At 38.1% G+C, this 22,787-nt stretch overlaps 1 protein-coding gene across 3 annotated transcripts in view; it reads left to right on the top strand.

Moving 5' to 3' along the window:
- The window catches only part of CCNY (cyclin Y), a 196,326-nt gene that overhangs the window by 43,799 nt on the left and 129,740 nt on the right, over positions 1 to 22,787 (top strand). The window contains exon 1 of one of the 3 annotated variants that reach the window (XM_081134945.1): positions 18,497 to 18,541. The exons of the other annotated variants lie outside the window; for them this stretch is intronic. The gene's annotated coding sequence lies outside the window, so the exon portion shown is untranslated. Of the gene's footprint in view, positions 1 to 18,496; positions 18,542 to 22,787 lie in introns of those variants that run through there. 3 annotated transcript variants of the gene reach the window in all.

Below are 22,787 nucleotides of genomic sequence, written 5' to 3'. Positions count from 1 at the left end.
CTTAAACAAATGTTTGTTGAATCATGCTGAACTTTGGACACTAGCGCTTTACAAGGTGGAAGATTCCAAATTCAGGTGAAAGATTTTTATCACTGGGCTTTCATACTTACTAGTTCCATTTCAAACTTATCTGGTGATGTTTATTGAGCTGTTAAGGTTTATGGAGTATAAATAAGATTGATTATCTTCCCTGGAGGACATTTGGAATTGAAAGCAAAAGTAACATAAATTTGATACTGAGCTAGAAAAGGAAAAAATACACACATATATATTTGTGTTTAACTCGTCTTCATGACAAAGTAGCCTTTTTTACTGCAGCCTTTATATCTTTAAGTCAAAACAAAACTCAGATTTATTTCTTCTGTGCTTAATAAATCAGGAGACATTTCTGTGCTTCCTACTACCAATTGAAAAAATATTGAACTTAAAAAATCAAAAACCACAAAAGAATGAGTAACCAGAACTAAAATTCTCCCTCATTTCTATGTTATTGTCAAGATTACCTGCCATTGGATTAGCTGTTGCAAATTGAGATATTTTTGGTTAGCTTCCCTGGGTTTTGAGGTTGTCAGTTATCTTTTGCTTCTGTTAATCTTTATATGCTTAGAAATTGCCAGTTTAGTACCATATGAGGTAAAAAGAAAATGATAATTAATCTAAATAAAATCTTTAGTTAAAAGTATCAAGTTTAGTTTCTTAGTTTTGGATATTGTAGTATGGCTGTATAAGGTTTTAACTTTAGGGGAAGCTAGGTGAGAGGTATATGAGAACTCTCTGAAGTATTTTTATAAATCTTATATAATCTCAAAATAAGGAGTTTAAAATGAAGACAATACTGTTGTAATTAAACTAGTTATTAACAATAGGAAAGGAGCAAAGGGAAGGCCAGACATTATAAGCATGTTCCCTGTAAAACATTAGGGGAAGGGGACTGTACAAAGGGAAAATACATGAATGGGGTTATAGGGAAGGTGCTTGCTGTCTATCACATCTGGGGACAGAGATGGTTGGCCAGAATGGGTGTGGCCATTTCAAGCACACAGAAATTTGGGATACTTGATTCCCTGAACAAAGTAATTTGCTCTCTTGTGCTTTCGGGACCCTTGGTACTCTTGTTGCTTGGGTTGTACTCCCCTGACATTCTCCTGTGTGGTTCACCGCCATGCGGACTCCCACACACAATGGACTAATGGAGTGTAACTATCCTGATGCTGTACTGTACCCAGCTCCAACATGGAAAAGAAACTCTGGACACTGGCTTTGCTTCTAGCTTTACTGAAACCCCAGCTACACTTCTCCTATGACTGGACTAAGGGAAATGGGACTTTGGAAACCCAGGAATTTAATTTCACACAAATAAAAATCACTCACTGTCCCATACAAGTCTCAGGAAATTATTTTACTTGAGATATTCTAAGAACTTCACCCCCAGCAGCACCTAATGGGGAAGAGGACCCCTCCCCACTTTCTCTGATAATAGTTAAACTGATTTATCAGCTATAAAATTATTAATGCATTACAAAACCAGATGGAAGTTATTTGTCTGTTATTGGGAATGGGCAGAGATTCTCTTCTATGTGGATGGCTGAATCTCTTATTCATGTTCATTAACCTGAAAAATTGAGAGCTGATACATCTCAGGAATATAGAGATGCTGTTAGAGTATGTTTAGCGAATGCATACTTGTTCTCTTTTTCTGTTGTTTCTGTATCCATTCAGAGATACCAGTTTGCATATATGTGTGTGTGTGTGTGTGTGTATATGTGTGTGTGTATATAATTTGATTGCATTTCAAATGAGACTGGCTTTCTAAAAATATTACAGAATTTCATTTTAGCTTGTTACACATTTGTTTTCTTGATGAGATAGATGGTAGCAATCACTTGCCTTTTGAGAATAAATCCGATTCTTTTGTTTTGTAAAAAATAGCATGTGATTTGGGGCCTCATGTTTAAGTTGAGTGATCAAACATTTTAATACTGATTTGGATCTAAATTTAAGAAATGAGACTTCTTTTTGAATAACTGGCTCTAAATTCATTTCTAAAGAATAGCACAGAAGTTTCTTTGTGTGGTGGTTATATCATTGGATTAAGTTCAATGTTTGTAGACTTGGGTTTCAAAGGGTCTCACTTAGATGCATACTTCATTTATATTTATTATAAATCATTAGTGGCATTCGTATTAATTGGGAGTTGAAAGAATCCAGCATTTTTTAGCAATTGCTATATAGGCCATGCTACAGCTTAATGCTGACACTGTCAACTGATGGTCATTGACAACAGTTCAGCACCCAGTAGGAATCCCCAGTTTGGGGTATGGTGAAGAAAGAAACTTTATTCAGTGCAAAACAGCTCAACTGTGGTACCACATGGCTGTGAGGTGCCACTGGGGCCAGGCAGCCCTGGGGCCAAGCCCCTCCCTGGCTACACAGCTCTGCTCTGCTCAGTGCTAGTCTGCTCTGGCCTGTGCTAGTCTGCTCCACTCTGCTCTTGAGAGATATTTCAGTGTTGCAGCCCATCCTGGCCTTAGAAAGGGGAAAGCCAGTCTTTGGTGGAAAGGGAAAGTGTGCTCCCAGAGCCAGAGGAGAGCTGATTTATATAGACAGAAGTCCCTGTCCTTGGTCCCTGATTGGTCCATCTTCATGCAGATAAGGATTCCAAATCCATGCAGTTTGATTGGCCAATGAACATGTTGATGGGGAATATAGCTATGCAGCTCTGACTGGATAGGGAAAGCCTCAGTGCTATTGGTTGAAGCAGGATTCCGGAACCTCCTTTATAAGGACTGACTCAGATGGCAGAAACACAGTGCAGGCAGGCAGTTCAGTGCAGAGGCATGTAGCTCAGTGCAGACTTCTCCCTGAAGTGCAGTTTGCATGTAAGGCCCCTGTGCAGAAATGGCTGCTAGGCTCAGGATTTTTTGTTTTGTTTTGTTTTAAATTTTAAATTTGAGCCCAGTTAGCCACCAGGAGCCCTTTTTAGTAGGTGTCTTCTTTCTCAGGGTTCATAACACTAACCTGGAAGCTTGGGCTACACTTGTATTCTTTATTAGTTAAACTCCATTTTATCCCCTTTGAGCCTACCCTTTTCTTTTTGTTCTAGGGCAATACTTTCTAATAGAACTTTCTTTCATGATGGAAATGTTCAATATGTGTGCTTACCAGCCACATGTGGCTGTTGAGCACTTGAAATATGACTAGTTAGAACGAGAAACTGAATTTTAAAGTTTATTTATTTTTAAAGGATTTAAATGTAGATAGCTACATGTGGTTAGTGGCTACTGTTGCTGGAAAAGCACAGATCTAGGGCTACTCTTGCTAGTTCTTTGAGTCATCTAATTTGGATGCTAATAATTTAAGTGGACACAGACATTCATAGGGTAACCGAATTGTCCATTGTTTAATCTAAAATTTCCATTAAAGCATCATGGAAATGATGTTACCTTATTGATTCTTTCCTCTTGGAGTACCTTATGTGAGAGATATCTTTTGGGTACCATTTTAAAATGTAATTTTTTTCACATAAACTTTTCTGTGTCAACAAGTTATTTCTTGTGTCTCATCATTTTTAATTGCTATTGAATCCTATTTTATGGCTCTGCCATCATTTACTTATCTCCTATTCTTTTTTTACATCAAATACAATTCTTAGAAGACTAATCATGTACATGCATTTTGGGGGTACATCTTTGTTTTGTTCCATAGGAAATTCCTAGGATTAGAATTTTCAAGTCAAAGGATAAGTCTATATTTAGAGTTTTGTTTTATTTAGTGTATACTGTCAAAGTACTCCCTGCTGCCCCTCCCCCTCAGGTTGTACCAATTTACCTTCTAAATTGGCATTTGTGAAAGGTGGTTAATCAGAGTGAGGAACGTTTTTGGGGTTGTATGTTTACACAAAGGTAACTTTAAGGTAGCATCTGCACATTCATAAATCTTTTGTTTGTCTATTCTTTCTGATCTGTTTAGGTAAAAAATAAAGTGACCCTGAATGTGGTGTATTTCACATTGGGGGTGATGTCTTAAAGGTGCCTCCATGGAACCAGGTTGAGGCTCATTTGACAGGTCTTTTGGGAGCTTTCCCCAACATTCTTTCTTTCTGCCTGTGGTTCTGCACACGCTGCCTATTGTGTCACTTAATAGAGAAACATAGTTCCTGGGACTGTAAATCTGGAGCCCTTTAATTCTCTCCTCAGGGGTTGAGGAACAGGGTCTCTTGTGTTCTTGCACTGAGCGTCATCTAAGCACAATGGTGTGTTGTTCACAAGGCCCAACTGTCTGGGGTCAGTGCTTTCAGTCTGACATTGAAAATAGGTGTTTATTTTACATTTGGGACAAAAGGTGATCTTTTTTCTTTCACACTTTTGGTAGGGATGCTATCTTATCTTAGTTTTGAGAAAGGTCTCAAGTTCAGAGGCTTCTTGAAAGAAAGTGGCCTGCATTTAATTAATTAATTTTTTAAGAGAAGTTTTACGTTCATGGCAAAATTGAGAGGAAGGTACAGAGGTTTATCATATACCTCCTGCCCCCACATGTACATAGACTTCCCCATTAATAACATCCCCCACCGGAGTGGTACATTTATTATAATCAATGAGCCTATGTTGACACATCATAATGACCCAAATTCTATAGTTTACCTTAGGATTCATTCTTGGTGGTGCACATTCTGTGGGTTTGGACAAATGTATAATGACATGTATCCATCATCACAGTATCAACAGAATAGTTTCCCTGTCCTAAATATCATCTGGGCTCCTATTCATCCCTTCTTTCCCTCCAGCCCCTGGTGACCACATATCTTTTTATTGTCTCCATAGTTTTGCCTTTTCTAGAGTGTTATATAGTTGGAATTAGACAGTATATAGCCTTTTCACATTGACTTTTTAGTAACATGCATTTAAGGTTCATACATGTCTTTTCATGGCCTGATAGCTCATTTCTTTTTAGGGCTGATTAATATTCCATTGTCTGGATGTACCACAGTTTGTCAGTTCACCTGCTGAAGGACATCTTAGTTGCTTCCAAGTTTTGGCAGTTATGAATAAAAGTGCTGTTTTATATGCAGGTTTTTGTGTGGACATAAATTTTCAACTTCTTTGGGTAAATACCAAGGAACACAATTGTTGGATCACTAGCAAGAGTAAGTTTTATTTGTTAAGAAACTTCCAAACTGCCTTCCAAAGGGGCTATACCATTTTGCATTGCCACCAGCAGTAACTTAGGGTTCTTCTATATCCTCACCAGCATTTGGTGGCAGTGTTCAGATTTTGGCCAGTCTGATTGGTGTGTGGTGATAGCTCATTGTTTTAGTTTGCATTTCCCTGATGTATGATGTATAATATTTTTTCATGTGCTTATTTGCCTGTATTTTTTAAGTGATAATTTTAAAATTGTGGTGGGAACAGACCTGTACTAAAACATTAATTTGGGCCAGTGCATGACTGCTACCAAGTAGATGAAATTTACAAACTTTAGAATGGAAGGTGAAAAGGGTTTTTCTTTCAACAAGTACTGAACGTGTGCAGTGTGTAGGGCTGTTTATGAATGGGAATCACAGTACTTATCAGAGAATAGAGAATTATTTGGGAAACAAGATACACAACGAAGTCACAAAACAAGAAATATTAACTATATGAGAAGGTGGAAGAGGCAAATCGATTAACCCTTTTTGAACATCTCTTGAATGCCTGCCACTGTACCGTACTTACATCCATTACTGAGTTATTGTTGCTGTAGAGGAATGTCAAGGGCACCACAGGCAGTGTCATGTTAGTGGTGTAGGCCACATGACCCATGTTGGAGGAGGAAGACCATGGATAGAACCAGTAAGATGGAGAGTGGGGGCTTGTAGAGGGGTGGGATGGGGGCTTACTATAAACCTTGGAGCCTAAGTGGAATTTTGATGAAAAGGAGAGGATGAGCATTCCAGGCATGGAGCATGGTACGAATAAGGCTTGCCTCTCAGTTCTGTGAGGCAGAGGCCAAGTCCATCCTGTTTACGATTGTTCCCCAGAGTCTAGCGCAGTGCTGGCACTAGTAGATGCTCAATAAGTAGGAATGGAATAAGTGGCATGCAGTAGGCATTCAGAAACTATTTAGACTTTGAAGTATTTAGACTTTGAAGTACTTCAGGGAGTAATTAATTCTCGCCAATGTAAAGGTTCATGTAGGAGTGAAGAGAGAAGACTTGGGAAGTGGACTAATGCTATGTAAAAGGCTAGGGAATTTGAGCTCTATTTTTAGGCAGTGAGGAAGGTTTATCGGCAGGGCAGCAGTGTAATTAAGTTAGAGGTTTTAGGTGATTCATTGGTTATTAGTGGCATATATTGGAGGGGTGGTAAAAAACAGGGAAATCAGAATTCTTCTCTGGAGACGGGGATATTTACCAATGTCATTGGTTGTTCTTGTCCTTAAAGTTATTATTGAAAGGCAGGAAGACCCAGGGGTCCATAGCAGGGTCTCTTCAGTCTGGCTGAGACTGGGCCTGGCATTTAACTTCCTTTAGCCTCAATTTCCTTTCCATAAAATGAGATAATAAAAGTATCTACCTCACATAATTGTTTGGGGGATAAAATGAAATAAAAAGATAAAGTGCTTGGTGCAAAGTAAGCACTCAATAAATATTAATATTACTAAGTAAAGGTCATTTCTTTTGAAATAACATGGGCTCAAGTCTCATGGATCTTATAGAATAAAACAAACACTTTAAAACTTGGGGCAGGTTAGACATCTTTGGAATGCCATTCTGAACGAGGCTGACTTCCCAAAGGTAGCCTCTTCAACCGAAGAGACATTGTTAGGGTTTGTCTTCCCTCTTCCCTCTGGAGCTGTATAATCTGGAGGTGGGCAGGGCTTTCAGGGCACATCTGTGTAAATGTATCTTTTCCTTGGACATCTCCACAGGTCTGCAGTTTGAAAGTCGTTTTCTTAAACCAGAAAAAGGCATGTTTGAATTACTAGAAGTGTAATATGCCTTTACCAAAATTTTCTCTCAGGGGACCTCTAATTTTGCCTGATCTCCCTAGTAATGAGGTACAAAAATTAGTCACCCCCCTCTCCACACATACATCCTTTAAAAAATTTTGGGAGTATAGATGCTGGTTTAAATACTTGCTACTTAGACAGAAGGACATTAGTAATTTTTTACCAACACAAGGAAAAGGGTAAGATTATCAAAAGAGTGATTTAAGTGCACATGCTAAGGAAACTCTTGAAAGTGGGAAATGTTGGGATTGATTAGAGTTGAGGCTGCAGCGTCGTCTTGTGTAGAAGTCATTATAATCCAGATGAGAATTGCTTATTTGGGAAGGCCAGGAAAAACACCTGGCCAGAAATCAGGAGACCAGACATCATAATGCTCACTTAGTCTTTAGCTGCATGACGTTGGGCAAGTCTTGTAAATTTTCTGGGGTTTGGGTTTTGACCCTCATCTCTAGGATTGATTTAGATTGTGTCCCAGTAGTTTTCATTTGCAGAAACTGCTCTGCCACAAAAATGGAATAATCATAGTCTTTCCCTAATTTGCAAAAAACCCCCAACAACCCAAAAATGCACTTTTAAAATTGAATTGGTAAGCTTTTTTAAAATTCTGAGTTTTTCTTACATGAAATTGTCTTTAACTTTTTTGCTTCTTTTCATCTGCTGCCAATTGTTTGTTATACTCATATATGTACTTGTTATTTTCAGGAAGTAGGAGACTGTGGTTGCCATTTTACACTTGGATCAGCTGTCATAGGCATATCTCTGCTAGTGAAACTATTCTCTGGTTTGCAGTGGAACTGTCTGCATCCTTGTTTTAGGTTTTTAGATTACTCACTAGAGACAGGGCTGAATGATGCTCCAGAGCACTGACTGTGCCCCATAGCCTGGCCCTTTGAGTTAGGCAGGCCTGCTGTGGGCATGGGGAGTGCCCTTCTGAGTTGGGGTTAAAGAAGTTTTTTTTGTGGAGTCTTAAAATCATAAATTTTAGATCCTTTGAAGGGCCTTGGAGATCATCTTACTTGACTTTGACTAAGCAAGGCTCAGAGTTATTGGAGGTCATGAGGCTAACTCTGGTGAAAGGCTGTTAAGGCTGGGTTGAGCCAGCAGATCTCCACACTCCAAGCTGGTGTACTTTCCATTACTGAATTCTTAGATCTTATCACTGTTTAAGTTCAGATATTGTTCAGTGTTTTTCACTTTTCTGGTGCAACAGTAGCCTGCCTATTAATCTCGAGGAACTTCCTGTTGCTCTGACATCATGGAAATCCAACTAGTGTACTTTATGGAAGTAGTTCAGTGCAAAACATATAAAAGTCAGTCTGGATTAATAAATTTTCAGGCAGAAAACTCTGGACAGGATTGGTTAAGAGTATAAGAGATGCTGGTGACTGTGAGTGTCAGCGGGATAGAGGGGCAGAACAGGACAAGTGAGCCTTGACAGATACCCTACCTCATTAGTACTCCATTTGGACTCATTAGTACTCCATTTCATCCCACCAGAGGTATGGCCAAACTGTTAAGGGTATGAACATTGTTTGATTTCAGGGGTAGATTTGTTGTTAACACAGTTGCAAAGCTAGGGGTAAAGGCTCAACAGAGTTTAGTGAAGTTGTCTCTGGCACTAACTGTTTCTAACAGAACTGCTTCTGTAATTCCTGAAAACTTGGATTCTTTCTTTCAGAAAACAAGAAATTCCAATCAATTCTTTATGGAAAGAATTATGAAAATATAAATTAAGAGAACACATTCTTGGTTTAATATACCCTTTTGAGAAAACTGCTCCATTGGGCTTTCCTCTGTTACGTTTATCTTGCCTGAAACCTTCATGGGATTTTTATTAGTGTGCTGAACCAACACTTAGGTGGGCTAAAGATAGATAAAATTTGCAATTGAGATATGTTTCTGAGATTAAGCTTACTAATATGTAATTGAGTATTATTCTGCTTCTGCGCATTATCACAAGAGTATTTCGTAATTGGACCTCAGAGAAATCAATATTTTATTAGATTAGAAGTGACCAAATATCTTAATACAGTTCATTTGAATTCTGACTTGTGTAACTCTAAACTTTGCACACCATTTGAAGAACACAAGTATGACCTATACAGTATTTGCATCAGAATTATCCAGATGGCCATTTGAAAATACAGATTTCTAAATCAGAATTTGCAGGATAGGACTGGGGAACCTGCATTTTTAGTAAATTGCACTGATGATTTGCCCTTAAGCTTTAGCTCATACATGCCTCAAAACCACCCCAGGATTTCAATGGTGTTACCCCACCCATTATTCCTTGGACATTTATGTGTATTTGCTGTGTACCAGGAAGCAGGCTAGGTATGAAGCCTACATTGAAAATTATAATTATAAATTTAGGAATCTTTTGCTCTGTTTTTATTGCTGTTCAGTTATTCCAGAGATTTGGCCAGGTGATGTGAGGTACTTCATACTTTCCCTATTACTACTTTCCTTCCTTTGGTCAACTATATCCTATCTAATCTTGGATCGAAACTCTTAAATCCTGTTCATTGTTAATTGTTATTTCACTTGCTGTTCTATGAGGTTTTTTAAAAAAGGCTGGATTTCTTTTCCTGTCTTCCCCACAGAGCCCGTGCGTCCCTTCAGAGCAGAAACTGTATATGGTTAATGTCAATAATATGACTGCTTAGCCCAATGTGAGAACACAGGAAGAATGTGAATCCTGTTTAGTGACGGGCTGATTGATGCAAGGGGCCTGGATGCTAATGCCTCTTTGTTCATTCAACTTGGACTCTCACGCTTCCCCTTCTGTCCTATTTTCACTGTTGCCACACTAGTTTCTGCCTTTATTTCCTGGGGCTGGTCTTCCTTGCCTCCATTTCTGTTTTTAGAGCCACCCTTCACAATCATGTCAGGATAATCTTCTTCAAACACTACTTTGAACAAGTTCCTTCCCTCCTCAAGTGACCTTTACTGACCTTCCCTGGCTTGTGAGGGGCCCTTAACTATCTCACTTTACCTGCCTGTCTAAATGTCTCATCCTCCCCACAAGCCAAGTCTGTAGCAGTGGGTGACAGGTGTTTTCATCCTCCCCACGGGTTTAGATGTGGAGCTCCATCTTAGGAGGCTCAGCCCAGGGCAGGGATGTTGTAATTATTTCCATGGTACTGGCAGGGAGCACAGGATGGAGGCTGAGAATGCAGTACGCTTGATGGGAAGGCAAGAGGATTTGCGAAAAACAGAGAAGGGTGGTGAGGGAGTTGGGACAGAAAGCAGGAAAGAGAGCTGCAAAAGTTAAAGGAAGAAAGAGCTTCAAGATGAAGAGGATGATCAACAGTGTTGAGTATTTAGGCATGTTGATGAAGACTGGGTAGGTTCCATTGTTTTGGTGAGTTACTTACTGATAGCAGTTTGGTGTGTTCCTTACAGATTTCAGTGAGAACGGAAGCTAAATTGCTACATTCAAGGGGACAGGGGACAAAGGGTGCATCATTTAGGACAGACCACTCATTTGTGAGATTTCAAAGTGAAAAGACATGGTTGTTTTTCCCAAATGGCACATGCGTATGTGTTTTGAAGGCTCAGAGGGTAGAGCCAGTGTAGAGGGAAAGATTCAAAATTATTACAGAGCCAACCTGGGAGGGCAGGAAGAGGACAGGATCCTCCCAGAGATCCCGTTAACTCTGACACGAGGAAGGAGAGGATCAAGTCTCAGGAGGTAACCACTGCATTCACATCATCACTTCATTTTTTTCTGTCAGGTGGAAGAGGATTTTCACTTGTTGGCAATGTGCGTGGGGGTAGCTTTCCAAAGTCTGTGTTGTTACCTTCTTCTCTGCAAAATCTGAGACCACTCACAGTGAGTCTCTGCTATAAACCCAGTCTTTCCACAGTATGCGAGGCCATGATGAGCAAAAGCCATGATTTAGGGCTCCAGTCTATCTGGCCATTTCTCTCACTGCTTGCCTTCTCAAGACTCTCTGTTCCATTTGTCATTGTTCGAACATTTCCTGACTTGTTTGCTGACGACGTGCCTTTGTTTGTGCCAGTTATGCATTTGCCAGGAATTCCCCTTTCCCGCTCTGCCTTCTTTGTGTCTGTCTTACTACGTGTTAGTTAATGATATCTTATATCAGAGAGAATTGAAGCACACTGCTTAAAATTGTGGGTTTTTGTTTTTTTTTAAAATATGTCTTTATTCATTTCAGAGAGAGGAAAGGAGAGGGAGAGAGAGATAGAAACATCAATGATGAGAGAGAAGAGTCATTAATCTGCTGCCTCCTGCATGCCCCCTGCTGGGGATTGAGCCTACAACCTGGGCATGTGCTCTGACCAGGAATCGAATTGTAATCTCCTGGGTCATACATAGGTTGATACTCAACTTCTGAGCCATGCCGCTGGGCAAAATTGTGGTTATTTTTATTCATGCTTTTCTTTCCTCTGCTAGGTTATAAACTGAAAGGATTTTGAAATCCTGGAATAATTTTAAATGTAATAAAATGTAATGAGAAAATGTATATAACTCTCAGAAGACAAACCTGAGTTGGGCTTGAGTTTGAATATCAACTCTGCTTCTCACTGGATGTGGTTACATCCTGTTGCTTTGATAATTTGCAAAATTGGGAAAATGAAATGTACCTTTTAAAAATGTGGGGCCCACTTCCAGCACATAGTAAGTGCTCAGTAGACCTTACTACAGTTGTTAATAATGGGTTTTTTACTTCCCAGCAATGCTTAATTGAACATCTGGATGAATGATGTAGGTCAGAGGAGAGTGGGTTGGTGTGCTCTTAGTTACATTGAGTGTAGAGATGGTATATTCTGCTTTGTGCTTCCATTCCAGGGCCTGTGGTTATAGTATAATGCATACAGTAAAGAGGAGTGAATGCCTCTTTATGACTATGTTGACTTGTTTTCAAAAGTGTCCTTTGCAAATAACAGTTTCACTTTTTTCATTGTGATTGCACAGAAGGAAGTATTTATTCTAGGAAAGTAGTGTATATGTGGTTGGTACTGTCATTTTGTACAGTGTTCTTTTTTTAAATTTTTGATTGGCAACTAGTTGGAAAAAGCACATAATTAGATGTTTATTTTATAACAAGAGGCACAGCTTATAAAGTTCAAGTTTCCTTGATTAAAATTCCTTAGCTTTGTTTTTGCCCACAGAATTCTGGGTATATTAAGTGATTATATTTTGGCCCTCTTCTTTTCAGAACAGATGCTGAGGCTTAGAAGTTTTAGTAGGGCAGCTGTGTGAAATGTACATATAATATAGTTTATGAAACCAGAGAAGTAATATTACCATGAGGTTAATTTTTTTTTTCTTATTCATTTTTAATGTATTTGATATTGTTGCTGGGTAGCTGATTCTTCTTGTTTCTCAGTAGGGATACAAATGTTTTCTAACAGAGAAAAGGGAAAGAGCTTGCTTTATGAGAACCCGACATACCAGTATAAATATTTTAAAAGAATACTGTGTTCATCTCCATAGGCAGTCACATGGAGTTTTTTTCCTCATTCATCTTTGTAATAAATGAGTGCACATTAATTTTAATTGCTATGAAATATGTCTTGTGCTGTAAAGACTAGTGACAAATGACACTTTCAACTAAGAGATTGTGTTGAGATGTTCTGCAGTTGCAGGTGGGGTGCTGTTCTGTACTTGAGCTAATTTTAAGTATTCCATTGAATGGTGATACAACTTTGATCTTTGTAAATTGTTTCTTGGTTTGTCAAGATACACATTCTGAAACTTATAATTCCTAGCAAACTACAGGTCTTAATATATGTGTCTTTGGAAAATAGGTAACTATGCCAAAGATAATACTGACAAATGGGGAAAAAGTGAAGAGATTTAGATCGTTAAAACCAGGATGCAAAGGAGACAGAAACATACTGCCAACACTTCTTGGGAACTGGTACTAAGCAGGTACCCTGATGCTTATAATTTGACAGGAAAAAGGGCTTAAGAATAAGAGTTCAAACTGTAAGAAAGGAAGTTGAAAAGCTCTAGAGGAAGAGTGTAAATAGGTCAATGCTTCTTTCTTATGGAATGGGGTGGGGGCTGAGAGTGGGGCGAGCAGGAATATTAAAAGTATAATTTCTGGGGGGGGAAAGATTTAAACTGTATTAGTTTCCTGTTGCTGCCATAACAAATTACGACAGACTTAGTGGCTTACACAACCAAGATTTATTATTTTACAGTACTTTAGTTTGGAAGTCGGCCATGGGTCTCAAGTGTGCAAAAACCAGGCTGTTGGTAGGGCTATGTTCCTTTTTGGAGGCTCCAGGGGAGAACCCATTTCATTGCCTTTTCCTGCTCTGGAAGTTGTTCATATTCCTTGGTTCTAGGCTCCTTACCCCATCTTTAAAGCCAGCAACAGTGGTTTGAGTTCTTATCATTTTAACTCCCTCTTCACTTTTTAAGGACCCTTAGATTATATTGGGCCCATCTGGAACATCTAGGATACCCTCCCTATTTTAAAGTCAGCTGATTAGCAACTTTAATTCTTTCTGCTACCTTGATTCCCTACTGCCATGAAAGATAGCATAATCCTAGTTTCTGGGAATTAGAAGATGGACATCTTTGGAGGTGGGGGTCATTATTCTGTCTACCACATAAACTATGCAATTTCTTTATACTTTTATTCCAGTTAAAATTTATATTAAGAAAATATGCTTTTGGGTCATGTGACTGTAAAGCACATTCTTCATCCTGTAATTATACTTCTGAGGGGTCACTATTTTTTAGTATTCTAAATATTGAATAATATTGTTTGATTTGTTAAGGTACTGATATTAAAAGGGACGTAATTCTCTCCAAAAACCATCTGAGACTTGGTTTCAGTATAGTTAGGCCTTAGGTTTTTCTGCTTCACAAATGTAATAAATATTGCAAACCCTCAGTTATAGAGAATCTACCCTTGGAATTTAGGAGTAGTGCTGAAACTTACAAGTAGTTAAGAAAAATTGTATTTGTAGGTGAAGAAATATGAGTTCTCTGACTATAAAAGTTTCGTGGAGAAGAGCTTACTAAGGGCAGAAAGTGAAGTGCTCTTTTAGTCTTTTGATGCCATAGCAGGCAGTGCTTTATGGAAAGCTAAGGAGCCCAGCGGAAACAGCAAGAGAAAAAGAGACACTAAGGATGAGTAACAATGGCAGAACCACAAGCACCAACAGAGAAGAAACTGAACGGAGCCCTGGCTGGCATGGCTCAGTGGTTAGAGCATAGGACTGTGCACCTGAGGATCTACAATATGGGTTGATTCCGGTAGGGCACGTACCTGGGTTGCAGGTCTGATCCCCACCCCAGTGGGGGCATGTGTGGGAGGCAACCAATCCATCGCATGGATGTTTCTGTCCCTGTCCCTGTCCCTGTCCCTGTCCCCGTCTCTGTCTCTGTCTCTGTCTCTGTCTCTGTCTGTCTCTCTCTCTCTCTCTCTCCCTCCCTCTTCCCCCTCCCTTCCACTCTCTCTAAAAATCAATGGAAGAAATATACTCCAGTGAGGATTAAAAAAAAAAAAAGAAACTGAATGGAGAACTGCTCCATTATTGGGGGTGGGCTGAAGGCAGGAAAATGGCTACATATGCTATATCTCAGAAGCTCTTAAGTGGTGATTTTTTAATCTGTTTCTCTGAGTCTGAGCTGTGGTACTTTATGACCTCCTTGAGGAAAGGGACTGTCTTATCTCAGTATCCCCTCAGCCTAGCACAGCAGTTCTCAAACTTTTTGGTCTCAGCACCTCATTTACAGTGTTAAAAATTATTGAAACCCTCATACATTGTTGGTGGGAATGTAAAAGGGTGGCAGCCACTCTAGAAAACAGTTTGGCAGTTCCTCAGAAAGTTAAACATAGTTACCATATGACCCAGCAGTTTCACTCTTAGGTGTATACCAAAGAGAATTGAAAACATATGTGCATACAAAAACTTGTACATGAACATTCATAACAGCATTATTCGTAATAGCCCCAAAGTGGAAACAACCCAGATGTCCATCAGTGGATGTATGGATAAACACAATATGTTATATCCATACACATTACTTAGCCATAAAATATAGTGAAGCACTGATACATGCTACAACATGAATGATCCTTGAAAACATGCTTAGTGAAAGAAGCCAGTTACAAAAGGCCACAAATAGTATGATTCCATTCATATGGAATATCTAGAATAGATAAATCCATAGAGACCAGAAATAGGTTAATGGTTGCCAGGGCTTGTGGAGAGTGAGAGTGACTGCTAATGGGTATGGGATTTCTTTTTAGGATGATGAAAATATTCTGGAATTGGATAATGCTGATAATATATAACCTTCTAAATATACTAAAAACCATTGAAAGTATAAGTAGTGAATTTTATGGTATGTGAAATATATCTCAGGAAAAAGTTATTGAATAACCCAAAGAGATTTTGTCTATATTCATCATATTAGAAATTAAAATTGATAACTTAAAAATAATTTATTTAAAAATAATATAACATACCTATTATATAATATTAACAAATAAATTTTTTTATAAAATCCTAAGATTTGCAAAATAAAACCTTTGGTGAGAAGAGTAGCTTTGTTTTATGCTTTTTTATTATATCTTTAATAGAAGGCAGTTAGAATTTCATATATGCGTCCATTGTCAATCTTTTGTTATATGCTGCTTTGGTTGAAAAAATATGAAGAAAATCTAGCCATACACAGATGAGGTTGGAAAAGGAAGGATTAATTTTTTTAATTAAAAATTTTATTTATATTTCCAGTTTTGTTGCAATATAATTGACATATAGCGCTGTATAAGTTTCAGGTAATACAGCATGATGACTTGACTTGCATATATTATGAAATGATTGCCACAATAAGTTAGTTAATATCCATGATCTCATATAGATACAACAAGAAAAAAATTTTTTTTTCTTGTGATAACAACTTTTAGGATTTACACTCTTAGCAACTTTCAAATATACAATACAGCAGGGCTGTCTATAATAATCATGTTATACATTACATTCCCCATACTTCTCTATCTTAAACTAAAAGTTTGTACCTTTTCATCACCTTAATACAATTCCCTCACCTCTCATCCCTGCTTCTGGTAGCCACAAATCTGATCTCTTTTTTTTGAGGGTTTTTTTTTTTTTTTTTAAATTCCACATATCAGTGTGATCATACAGTATTAGTCTTCCTCTGACTTATTTCACTTAGCATAATGCCCTCATGTTGTCTTCCATGTTGTCTTAGCATAATCCATGTTGTCTCAAATGGCAACATTTCCTTTTTTTGTATGGCTGAATAGTATTCATTTATTATATATATGTGCTACAGCTTTTTTATCTATACATCCATTGATGGACACTTAGGTTGTTTCTGTGTTTTGGCTATTGTAAAGAATGCTGCTATGAACATGAGGGTGCAGATACCTCTTTGAAAGAGTTTTTTTGTTTTCTTTGGATATACACCCAGAAGTAAAATTGCTGGATGATATGGTAATTAGATTCTAAATTTTTTGCGGAATTTCCATACTGGTTTTTAATTATTTAATTAATAATTGATTTTAGGGAGGTGGGAGAGAGAGAGAAAGAGAAACATCATCAATGTGAGAGAGACACACCCATCAGTTGCTTCTGGTATACACCTCAACCAGAGATTATACCCACAACCTAGGTATGTGCCCTGATTGGGAGTCAAACCTGTGACCTTCCAGTACACAGTGCCTCCATCCAACTGAGCCACTATTAAAAACAGTATGGCCAGGGCTCCATACTGTTTTTTAAGAGTGCCTGTACCAATTTTCAGTCCCATTAGCAGTGCACAAGGGCTCTTTTCTTCACTTCTCCACTAACTCTTGTTATTTCTTGTCTTTTTGATAATAGCTATTCTGTCAGGTGTGAAGTGATACCTTACTGCGGTTTCAACTTGCATTTCCCTAATATTAATGAGGTTGAGCACCTTTTCATTTACCTGATGGCCATTTGTATGTCATCTTTGGAAAAATGACTATTCAGATCCTTTGCCCATTTTTAAACTGGATTATTATTATTTTGTTGTTGCTGTTATTAAGTTCTTAGTATATTTTGGATATTAATCCCTTGTTGTATGTATCACTGGCAAGTGTATGCTCCCATTCAGTAGGTTGCATTTTTGTTTTGTTGATGGTTTCTTTAACTCTGTAAACTCTTTAGTTTGATGTAGTCCTACTTAGTTATTTTTGATTTTGTTGCTTGTGCTTTAGGTGTCATATCCAAAAAAATATTTATCAAGAACCATGTCAAGGAGCTTTTTTTTCTATGTTTTCTTCTAGGAGTTTTATGGTTTCAAGTCTTACCTTTGGCTTTAATTCATTGAGTTAATTTTTGTAAGAGGTGTAAGATAGGGGATCTAGTTTATTCTTTTGCATATGAATATCCAATTTTCTCACCACCATTTATTGAAGAGACTGTTTTTTCTCCATTGAGTATTCTTGGCTTTGTTGTCAAATATTGGTTGACTTAGGTTTATTTTGGGACTTTATTTTGTTCCATGGCTTTATATGTCTGTTTTTATGCCAGTACTGTGCTATTTTGATTACTATAGCTTTATGATATAGCTGGAAATCAGGAAGTGTGATACCTCCTGCTTTATTCTCTCTCAGGATTGCTTTGGCTCTTTGGGATCTCTGTTATTCCATATAAATTTTAGGATTGTTTTTTCTATCTGTAAAAAATGCCATTGGAATCTTGACGGGGATTGTATTGAATCTATAGATGGCTTTTTGTACTGTAGACATTTTAACAATTTAATTCTTCCAATCCATGAACATGGGGATACCTTTTCATTTATTTGTGTTGTCTTAGATTTATTTCATCACAGTTCTGTAGTTTTCAGTGTAGAAATTCATCTCCTTGGTTAAATTTATTCCTATGGATTTTATTCTTTTTGATTCTATTGTAAATGGGATCGTGGTTTTTAAAAATTTTTATTTCATGTGAAATATGACTTTATTCTGATTCTAAACAAAAAGGAATGGGAGTGACAGTAACAAATAAGGTTTCACCACTGAATATTGTGATGTGACTGTAGCAGACTTATAGTTGAAACTGAATAAGGAAATAACTGCATTCCAAAACAGCTATATATACAGGTCCAAAAAATGAAGTTAGTTTGTTTGTTTTTTTAATTGCCACATTCACTCTGAAGCCCATTCATCTCCTTCAGTATCCCAAAGATCAAGCACATGTTCTGGTGAGCTGTATAATAAAGTGGCAAGTACACTGCATCATTTTCTTTTTCAGATACTTCATTGTTAGTATATTAAAAAAAAAAACTACTAATTTTTACATATTAACTTTGTATCCTGTTACTTTATTGAACTTGTTGATTATATCTAACAGATTTTTGGTGGAATATAAAATTGCATCATCTGCAACTAGAGCAAAATTTACCTCTTTCTTTCCAGTTCTGATGCCTTTTATTTCTTTTTCTTGCCTTATTAATCTGGCTAGGATTTCCAGTACTGTGCTGAATAGGAGTGGAGAGAGGGGGCATCCTTGTCTTGTTTCTGATCTTAGAGGAATAACTTTCAACCTTTCACCTTTGAGTATGATGGTAAGTGGAGTGATTGGGAGTATTTTTCTTATATCCTTTTCTACATTATGTGGATATTCTTTGATACTACACCAAAACTTGACAAGTGGTAGTTTATTAAACGTTAGTTGCATTGAAGAATCTGAAGCCATTTATTCTGTTACATTAAAATTTATTGATTTAGCTTGTATTTTGAATGGATCTTTTACCCATGCAAGATTTTATAACTTCATGCTTTGATCATATGGAAAATATTGGTTTACTGAGTTGCCTAGATCGATCTCTCTCTCTCTCTCTCTCCATCTATCTATCTATCTATCTATCTATCTATCTATCTATCATCTATCTATCATCTATCTATCTATCTATCTATCTATCTATCTATCTATCTATCATCTATCATCATCTATCTATCTATCAATCATCTATCATCTATCTATCTATCTATCTATCTATCTATCTATCTATCTATCTATCTATCTATCTATCTATCATCATCATCTATCATCTATCTATCTATCTATCTATCTATCTATCTATCTATCTATCTATCTATCTATCTATCATCATCTATCTATCTATCAATCATCTATCATCTATCTATCTATCTATCATCATCATCTATCTATCTATCAATCATCTATCATCTATCTATCTATCTATCTATCTATCTATCTATCATCTATCATCTATCTATCATCTATCTATCATCTATCATCTATCTAATCTATCATCTATCTATCTACCTATCATCACCTATCTGTCCATCTATCTAAAATTGCATTTGATTCACCACTGAGCTTATCAGAAAAGTCTGAATTTTTTGGAAGCATCAAGGTTATGGTGGCAGATAAGAATTTCCCAGAGTTCTAACTTGTAGGCAAAACCTTGCATTTTATCATTGACAATAAATATTTAAAGTAACAGGCTCAAAAAAAAAAAAAAAAAAAAAGTAAAAGGCTCACTTTGTCAAACATCTTGAAAAATTAACAAATATTCAAGTCTGAATCACCATAGTTTGTCATATGTTCTTTCAGGTAAAAGAGGTATTCAGTGAAAAAAGTGGCAATTGTAGCTTACAACTCAAATAGTTGCCACATGCTTAAAGTGTTTTTCCTCAATGTGACTCTTGAAATACTTCCCATTTTTTCACATAGAATATTAAAAAGATATGTACTCAAGGGTAGAGATTTAATAAAATTAGTAATTTTAAATATTTCATCAAAGGCATTCTTAAGCAAAACTGCCCACCCCACCCCCCCCTTATGTCAGTGCATGAGGTGAAGAATAGAATAACTGTTGATACAGTTTGGTGTCACTACCTTGATTTGACAGAGCTGTCAGCAGTTTTACTTATTATTGCATTTGCACCATTTACTGCAAATGTTAACACTTTTAAAAGGGGGAAAAAGTTTTAATATTATAATGCAATTAGTTTTGACTTTGTAGACCACCTGAAAGCTTCATGGGGAGCCCCAGGGATTCAGGAACCACGTTTTGAAAACTGCTGGACTAGCACATAGTAGATGTTAAGTACAGTAATATTCAACTGATACTACTGTCTTATATTATAATTCTTTATTTATGGCTCTGTCTTTGGTCCAGGCTCTTATCTCTTCATCCCTAGTACTGGATAGAGAGAGGCATGGATAAATAATGTGATGAATGTATGAACTCTTGTGGGCTAGGATTGTTAAATAGCTCCTGTTGTGCTGGATGCTAAAGTGAAATAGGCTGCTTTCCTGGGTGTATAGTTTATCATACGGTGCTTTCTTGATAACTTTCATGTGACATTTTTCCCAAGGGTGCCAGATAACTGAAGAATTTACATATTTGGTATTTGGCTGTTTACCTACCTCTCAGAGGATTTTGTGGGCTGTGCTTGAGCTCATGAACATCTTTCAGGCTGGTGGAGTGTGTGTGATTTCTAAAAGTGCACTCTTTCCAGGAGTTGGCTCACTTGTCCATTTGGACCCACAGGCAGAACACAGATGCTAGTGCAGTGGGAGCATTGGCTGACCTCTGCACAGTGTCAGAGCTGAGGCAGCTGAGACTGCTGAGTAGCACCTTCCAGATCAGCTGGTACCAAAGCTAGGGCGATTTCCCTGAGTTCTGCTTGGATCCATTTCTACATTTAAGACCTGGCTTCTCAGCACTTTAAATGGTGTGGGGTTTTTTGTGTGTGTGTGTGTGTGTGTGTGTGTTTAATGAGTACTGGAGCCATTACTAATAAAAGAGTTGGAGGGCTTTTTGATATACTTTATCCCAACCCTGATGTCTGGATAACTAACCTGGAGGTGACTGTTGTTATAGTTAGATTTTTCAAAATGGTCGTCTGTTTGGTTTTTGAGCTTTTCCTTATTATAAGTGTTGTTTTAAGTAGGATTGATTCTCTGTGGTTTGACCAAAATACGCTCTTCTTCCAAAGGGCTGAGGAATTGGAAGGTGATCCCACATGTTGGCCCTGGTGGGTGTGATATGGTAGGTGATCTTCAGTGCTTTATAATGTAAGAGATTTGACCTGGTGTTAACCTACTTATGTGGATAATTCCTTAGAAGGGGTTACTTCATCCTCTGTTAATTGTTGCTTATGCTAGGGTGGGTATATGTGTACTGAAGAGAGGAGGGTTTTTGGTTTGCTTGTTTTAGTGAACTAGTAGCTTCCCACAAAAGCCTTTAGAGCAGAGACAGAGGAACCCCCCCCCCCCCAAGGAGACTAAAAGAGCAGAACTTGGTGTTGGGGGAGAGAGATGGACCGCCACCTCAGGGAACTATAGAATTTTTTGGTGTTAATAGTTTTCAATGTGATGTCCGATATCCTGCCAGAATTGATGCTTACCATGATCTTATTAGACAGGGAGGTGTAGAAAATGAGACTCATTGATGTTGTTCTAAAGTCATATGGTTAGTCAGTGGTGGATGGGCACCAGTCCTCAGGCCTCCTGCTTCCTGATGGGTGTGTGTGTGTGTGTGTGTGTGTAACCACACTAGCCTTGTTTTATTAGTGGGAGAGGGTTCTCATGGGCACAGTGAGGGATCTGGTGTACTAAGTGGCTTGCTTGCTCAGACATGGATTGAAGTCAGAAGGAGTAGACAGGGTCTTTCACTTGGGAAATGCGGTGGCCGCTCTACAGAGGTGGGATGAACCCCACCCAAAGTATGATTTATATGTCAAAGGCTGATGAGGCCACACACACACCAAAAGAGTATAAAAAGTCTTACTCACATCTTGAAGCTTTGAGGGTGATCACAGGGTAGGCTCTCAAGCAGGCTGAAAGTGTCTTAAGGAGACTGGCTTGGCTTGTATAGTGTTTAAACAGTGAGGTCGGCTAAAGACTTCTTGCCCACCTAGTTGGGCTTGGATGGTTTGAAACTCCTACATATGCCTTGGGCTTTCTTGCCGGCTTACCCAAATGTGGGGCAGAAAGGGAAGGTGGGAGGTGTAGTAGGGCTTGAGGACTGTCAGCAGTCAAACATAAAAAATGGAGCCAGACTGTCTTACAGGGAAAAACATCTTTCTGTAGGGATGTAGCAAGTAGCAGTTTGGTTCTAGGGGAGGGATTAAGGAGCTGCTGGAAAGACTTGTGGACTTAGCTAGTTATAACCCTGCATTGCCTCAGCTCTGCATATCCTATAACCCCATATTTCCTCCTCCATGTTAGAGTGAGGCATTTTAGCTGATTTAGAGTGTAAGACTCCTGGGAACAAAGGGAAATGTGTGAGGAAAGATGAGAAAGTGGTAGAGAATGGCCATGAATGCAGGAATTGAGAACTCTCTTGCTTCTCTCTTGTCCATCCCAGCCCTATTTTACCTTGAGAGTTGTTAGGAAGAGAGTTAACTTGGGCCAGCAGTCTTGTCAGAAGTTTTGAAATCCCATTTCAGTACACAGGAAGGGGATCATAGCCATCCTGTCCAGACATTTTAGCACTCAGCAAGCTGAAGCTACCCCATGAAACAGGTTGCACAGAGTGAAGAAATGCTGGTAAGTCAGTAGGTTGTAGGGGGAGGACTAAGTTGGTGATAGGGCTTTTGAACTTAGAAAACTGTCTCAGTTATTGATTAGGTTATACTTGGAACATGGTTTTTAGAAGCCAGTAGGACATGAACTCTAATAGACTACTAGGTAGTCATGTATCTTTAATATTAAAGATTAATTTTAACATTGGATGGTGTCAATGTTGAGGCATATATTCTAGCTCTTAAAATGTGCTTTTAGTTTCACATTGCTTTAGTGAAGAGGAAGATGCTGTTCTGATGGTACCTTGG

The sequence above is a fragment of the Miniopterus schreibersii genome (assembly GCF_964146895.1).
Source record: "Miniopterus schreibersii genome assembly, chromosome: 1".
NCBI classification, from domain to species: Eukaryota; Metazoa; Chordata; class Mammalia; order Chiroptera; family Miniopteridae; genus Miniopterus; species Miniopterus schreibersii.
Note: the sequence above shows the minus strand (reverse complement) of the source record. Positions and strands in the feature narration are given on the sequence as shown.